Here is a 7,184-nt window from a genome sequence, read left to right on the forward strand (position 1 = left end):
GGCGCACATGGAAACACAAGCTAACTAACAGAAGCTACAACTCAAAATGATTATGGAGATATCAGATTTTTGTCCCGCTGCTTCCGGTTCGTTTCTGCTTGAGAGAGACCAGATGGAGGTAGGAGGAGGGAACCGGTGAACTCAGACCAGATGGAGGTAGGAGGGAACCGGTGAACTCAATACTGCCTCAATCTGGCAGGAGTCAGGTTACAAACGATGTATGGTTTTTTAAAAATGTGCTTGTAGATCTGATACATTTAAAACATATATATATTTTTGAAAATAGCCAAAGAATAAAAGTGTGTTCAGACCCAAAAAATGACCCCAAGCGGGGGTCCCCCAAGCGGGGGTCCCCCAAGCGTGGGGTCCCTGCAGACCTCAGTGAAGAACCACGGTGTCTTAGACATTGCACAAATAAAACAAAATGGCGGGGCCAAAATAAAAAGCGCTCAGTGGCGGTCGAAGAGTTTACAACACCAAGGTCTTAACGACACGACATGGATCGTCTAACGACGACATATCGGTCTATTCAACGAGAAGCAGCAGCACCGTTATTCATTGGCATCATTTATGTAATATCTTCGGCCCAAGAGTTACAAAAACATCTTCTCACGCCGACTCCTATCTATCCGAGACTAGCCCATTCAGGGCGGGAACCCCTTTTGGTGTTTTAATTAAGCATTATGTTATACTTTAGCTATTGAAAAATAGCAGATCTACAAGCTCATAGCGCGCCACCGAGTGGCGCGCTACGAGCTTGTAGGTCTGCTATTTTTGAAAAATCGTAAAAATGCGGCACAGATCTTTGAATATATATTCTTTCAGAGCGAAAGTGTTTTTTATTTCGACATCAGGTCTAAATGGACTAGGATCTGATTTTAGAGTTTAGGGGGTAGTTTCTAAACCCATCTGTTGTTGCCGTCGATCGTCGAATTATCTCTGCAGACGTTGCGTCGACGCATGAGAAATAGCGTTTGGGTCGTTGAGTGATACGGGTGGAAACCGCCAACATGTCCAAAAAATGTTACTTTAATTGCACGATTCAAACGTGCAAATCTGCAGAAAATCAAGATGGAAACCCTGTCGCTTCGCGAACGTGTTTCCATCTTTGCGGATCTGCTGATTTTGATGCTGCTAGCAGGGCGTAGAATTTACAAAACATCAGACCCATCTGAACTGAGTCGTGCTGTACTGTACTTGTACTGTACGTGTGTGTTAGGCTGCGCAGCAGCGCAACAGTGACACTTGGTGGTGAAAAAAACACTATTTCCGACACAGCCAGCCAGGGACACACGTTGCTGGAGTGGCTGCACCATGTTGGATCTTTCAACATGGGAAAGAGAAAAGCTTTGAACTCTTGGGCTCTGGAAATAAGTAAAATAGGCCACAGACTATTTGAAATGTAAACACTTAATAATGCATTTCTGATACAGAAAAAAAAGAATACTAAGTGAACAATGGATATGATTATGGGAAGATAAAAAACGTCTCCCAGATAATCTTTTTTTATATAAATGATACGATATCCATCGGATCAAAACACCAGGGGGTCAGTGGGTGGGGCCACAGGAGTTAGGGGCGGGGTCACAGAGTTGGGGGCGGGCCACATGGGTATGGGGTTGGGGGGGGTAAGGGGAGGGGCAGGACCACATGGAATAGATCAAACATCAATATCACCATTTTAGACCAAATATAGCATCCATATTGTGTGGAACAAATACATGCTGTATATACATTACAGTGTATAGACTATATTATAGTCTAATTTTTTACATTTTTCTTTTACTTTTCGTCAAAGCGTCCATCAGCTATTTTTGAAAATATCAAATTTCCTCTTATAGCCAATAGATCGCCTATAAAAGTGTGAATTCTTTGGGAAAGTATCAAATGAGTCTGAGCGATTGAAACAAAGGCAACACAACATCAGACCGGTTGAAACAAAGGCAACACAACATCATGGCAATACCCCGACACAAAAATCCTTGTTAGGATATTTTGTTCTCATAATAATGATGATGATATTGATGTATGGTGCGGATGATACGGCCCGGCCCCCACGCACGCTACTGTACAGGTCGAGTATGAAAAATATACCTTTTCGATGCTGATGGACGTGAAAAAAACCGCGTACACAATTACACACATACAACACACATACACACACATACACACACACACACAACATGCATGGTGTTTATATACGTCCACGTATAAGCCCATCATCGGTCCGCAACGTTCAGCGTACACACGTGCACAGGCTAATGTATGTGCGCGTAGACGCGTGCACATACTATTAGGCCACATGTAGACTTGCGTAGGCCCACGCGCACACACGCGCATCTACACACACACGCATCTACACACACACGCATCTACACACACACACATCTACACACACACACATCTACACACACAAACACACATCTACACACACACACACACACACATCTACACACACACGCATCTACACACACACATCTACACACACACGCATCTACACACACACATCTACACACACACACATCTACACACACGCGCATCTACACACACCCACACACGCATCTACACACACACATCTACACACACACGCATCTACACACACACACATACACGGTACATCGGAGGCTGTCGGGGGTGGAAAACTCATACGTCCAAAACTGTTACTTCTTCGGGATTCAAATTCCAAAGTAGCAGATCTACAAGCTGGAGATGCAGATCTACAAGCTGGAGATGCAGATCTACAAGCTGGAGATGCAGATCTACAAGCTGGAGATGCGGATCTACAAGCTGGAGATGCAGATCTACAAGCTGGAGATGCGGATCTACAAGCTGGAGATGCAGATCTACAAGCTGGAGATGCAGATCTACAAGCTGGAGATGCAGATCTACAAGCTGGAGATGCAGATCTACAAGCTGGAGATGCAGATCTACAAGCTGGAGATGCGGTGCCATCTGCTACTTCTGAGCGACTTTGTGGTGCGAGCGTCGAGGGCGTTGTGGCGTTGTGGTGCCCTCGTCGAGCGTCGAGGGCGTCGAGGGCGTTGGTTTACCACAAAAAACACGAGAAGGTAAAATATGGAGATAAGCGGTTTCTGCCAGACGGCAACGATTATGTAGACTACGCACACGCACGCACGCACGCACGCACGCACACGCACGCACGCACGCACGCACGCACACACACGCACGGGACTATCTCTGTAAGAAATAGTTCTGACTGAAGCAGCTGAAATACTCACTAGGCTCTGCCTGAGATTATTGTGGAGCAAAAACAAAACAAAATACTGATATTTTCCATCTTTCTACCAGCTGATGAAGTCTCTTTTTTTTTTTTTTTTTTTTTTTTAAAGATAAACTTTACTATTATATTCTTTATACATAAACAAAATAAAAACCAAACAAATCAAAAGCGTTTTATCTTGGCATTTTGACACATTAACATATCCTCTCGGATGTTAATGTTACACAGGGGAAAACAATATACTTTTCAAGCAAGAGAAATGAAATAAAAACGAGCTTATATCTTGGGGGTTGCAACAGAAAAATAAAATACACGTTTGAAGAAATACAAGGACATAAAATACACTAGATTTGCATAGAAGGTCAGAGTAGAGGTGAAGAGAAGGTCAGAGTAGAGGTGAAGAGAAGGTCAGAGTAGAGGTGAAGAGAAGGTCAGAGTAGAGGTGAAGAGAAGGTCAGAGTAGAGGTGAAGAGAAGGTCAGAGTAGAGGTGAAGAGAAGGTCAGAGTAGAGGTGAAGGTCAGAGTAGAGGTGAAGAGAAGGTCATAGTAGAGGTGAAGGTCAGAGTAGAGGTGAAGGTCAGAGTAGAGGTGAAGAGAAGGTCAGAGTAGAGGTGAAGGTCAGAGTAGAGGTGAAGGTCAGAGTAGAGGTGAAGAGAAGGTCAGAGTAGAGGTGAAGGTCAGAGTAGAGGTGAAGAGAAGGTCAGAGTAGAGGTGAAGGTCAGAGTAGAGGTGAAGGTCAGAGTAGAGGTGAAGGTCAGAGTAGAGGTGAAGGTCAGAGTAGAGGTGAAGAGAAACGGATGTTTTGTTTGTTTTGTTTTTCTTGTTTTTCTTTTTGGTATGAAGGTTCCTCTCTGACCCCTTTTCCACCGGTTGGTTCCCAGTGGGAACCGGTTCAGTTCTTTTCCACCGGTTGGTTCCCAAGGGGAACCGGTTCAGTTCTTTTCCACCGGTTGGTTCCCAGTGGGAACCGGTTCAGTTCTTTTCCACCGGTTGGTTCCCAACGGGAACCGGTTCAGTTCTTTTCCACCGGTTGGTTCCCAATGGGAACCGGTTCAGTTCTTTTCCACCGGTTGGTTCCCAATGGGAACCGGTTCAGTTCTTTTCCACCGGTTGGTTCCCAATGGGAACCGGTTCAGTTCTTTTCCACCGGTTGGTTCCCAATGGGAACCGGTTCAGTTCTTTTCCACCGGTTGGTTCCCAATGGGAACCGGTTCAGTTCTTTTCCACCGGTTGGTTCCCAGTGGGAACTGGTTCAGTTCTTTTCCACCGGTTGGTTCCCAGTGGGAACCGGTTCAGTTCTTTTCCACCGGTTGGTTCCCAGTGGGAACTGGTTCAGTTCTTTTCCACCGGTTGGTTCCCAATGGGAACCGGTTCAGTTCTTTTCCACCGGTTGGTTCCCAGTGGGAACCGGTTCAGTTATTTTCCACCGGTTGGTTCCCAGTGGGAACTGGTTCAGTTCTTTTCCACCGGTTGGTTCCCAACGGGAACCGGTTCAGTTCTTTTCCACCGGTTGGTTCCCAACGGGAACTGGTTCAGTTCTTTTCCACCGGTTGGTTCCCAGTGGGAACCGGTTCAGTTCTTTTCCACCGGTTGGTTCCCAATGGGAACCGGTTCAGTTCTTTTCCACCGGTTGGTTCCCAATGGGAACCGGTTCAGTTCTTTTTGGTTCTTAGTCCATGAGCCAGAGCTCCAAAATTGGTTGGCAAACTATACCCTATATTAAATTGTTTATAGGATCAATACAAGTAAATTAATACATGATAACCCTTCCACAGTATAGTAGCTTTTTCATATTTTCCTACATAATGCCTCATTTGCATATTGAAAAATGTAAAATTTGTAATACAATAAATCATTGTCTTCGTGTAAGTACTGAATTGGGGAAGTTTCATGGTGATACCAATCTAATATAGGTATGGTTTTGCCCACTCAATTCATAATTAACGTTCCAATTTTGGAGCTCTGGCTCACGGACTAAGAACCAAAAAGAACTGAACCGGTTCCCATTGGGAACCAACCGGTGGAAAAGAACTGAACCGGTTCCCACTGGGAACCAACCGGTGGAAAAGAACTGAACCGGTTCCCACTGGGAACCAACCGGTGGAAAAGGGGCCACAGTGAGATCTGTCCATGTTGGTTCAAAGGTTCGTGGAGGATTCGATCCGTACCGCTCCGTGGACGCTCAACCAACACACAAACATCCTCTCTCTCTCCTTTTGAAGTCCACAGCTAGGAGTCTTTTCAAGAAAAAAAAAGAAAAATCTTTTCTTTTTGTTGTCAAAAAGTACCACTTTTGCTACATTTATCAGCAAATCTACCGCCTGCCGTCGAACAAGTTAACGCAAAACGAAAACAACTATAAAAAAAAAGTGTTAGACACACATGAAGGAAAATAAATCTTACAGGGTTTTTTTTCCTTTTTTTTTTGGTCACATGGGACGTACCTCTTATTGGATTCACACACGCTGAAAGACGAGGATTCTGGGAGCGATGGAGAGAGAGACGACCAAACGATGGAGAGAGAGACGACCAAACGATGGAGAGAGAGACGACCAAACGATGGAGAGAGAGACGACCAAACGATGGAGAGATCGAGAGACGACCAAACGATGGAGAGAGAGACGACCAAACGATGGAGAGAGAGACGACCAAACGATGGAGAGAGAGACGACCAAACGATGGAGAGAGAGACGACCAAACGATGGAGAGAGAGACGACCAAACGATGGAGAGATCGAGAGACGACCAAACGATGGAGAGATCGAGAGACGACCAAACGATGGAGAGATCGAGAGACGACCAAACGATGGAGAGATCGAGAGACGACCAAACGATGGAGAGATCGAGAGACGACCAAACGATGGAGAGATCGAGTCGACCAAACGATGGAGAGATCGAGAGACGACCAAACGATGGAGAGATCGAGAGACGACCAAACGATGGAGAGAGAGACGACCAAACGATGGAGAGAGAGACGACCAAACGATGGAGAGATCGAGAGACGACCAAACGATGGAGAGATCGAGAGACGACCAAACGATGGAGAGATCGAGAGACGACCAAACGATGGAGAGATCGAGAGACGACCAAACGATGGAGAGATCGAGAGACGACCAAACGATGGAGAGATCGAGAGACGACCAAAACGGAAATACATTTCAATGAAGAACAAAAAGCTCTGATTTTTAATACCGTAAATACATTCTGTGGTGCGCGACACCGAGTGGTACATCGGTGTACGACCGCACGTTATTTACGTACGTACGTGCGTTACGTACACACCCAGTGGTGTTACGTCAGACAAAAAAAGACTTGTCTGTCCTTGTGTCCGTCCGTCCGCGTACACCTGTGTTGCGCTTAGACATTCCAGCTGGTAAAGCTTTTTTATCGAAGAAGAAGCACCGCTTTGGAGAGAAAAAAGGCCTCCATTTTGTAATCCTGGGTTGGGGGGGAGGGGGAGGTGGAGGGGGGGGGGGGGGGGGGTGAGGGGGTCAAGTAGCGATGTTGAAATCTGTGCTCCGCAAAGAAGTCATTCAATGTTTACATTCAGGCTCGGCACATGATGGACAGTCCCAAAAACAATATTATTACTTTTCCACTATGAAGGATTATTATAATAACAGGATTATTATAATAACCCAATAATAGGATTATTATAATAACCCAGAAACCTTATGAAGGATTATTATAATAACCCAGAAACCTTTTTAAGTTTTCCGTTATAACCAAAATAATCACCCCTGTGGGGTGGAAGTACAAAAAGAAAAAAACAGGAAATCAAAAAAATAAAATAGCCGATCTACAAGATCACAACGCATCGCACTCTTGTAGATCAGGCTATTTTACCTCATTTTGAATAATTTCACACAAAGTATCCATTTGTTGAGAGGTGGGGGTTTCCCACAGAACTCAGGGTGTCGTACCATGTCCTGTACCATGTGTCC

The 7,184-nt window shown here is 45.1% G+C and overlaps 1 long non-coding RNA gene across 1 annotated transcript; it reads right to left on the reverse strand.

Annotated features, from left to right (window-relative positions):
• Positions 1-2,164: 2,164 nt before the first annotated feature.
• LOC306939660 lies at positions 2,165-2,920 on the reverse strand. Its single transcript, XR_013791905.1, has 3 exons — positions 2,611-2,920; positions 2,379-2,388; positions 2,165-2,340 (listed from the first exon to the last, which is right to left on the reverse strand). It is a non-coding gene; the product is annotated as an uncharacterized lncRNA (long non-coding RNA).
• Positions 2,921-7,184: the final 4,264 nt, after the last annotated feature.

Source organism: Electrona antarctica (genome assembly GCF_951216825.1).
Source record: "Electrona antarctica genome assembly, chromosome: 16".
Taxonomy (NCBI): Eukaryota; Metazoa; Chordata; class Actinopteri; order Myctophiformes; family Myctophidae; genus Electrona; species Electrona antarctica.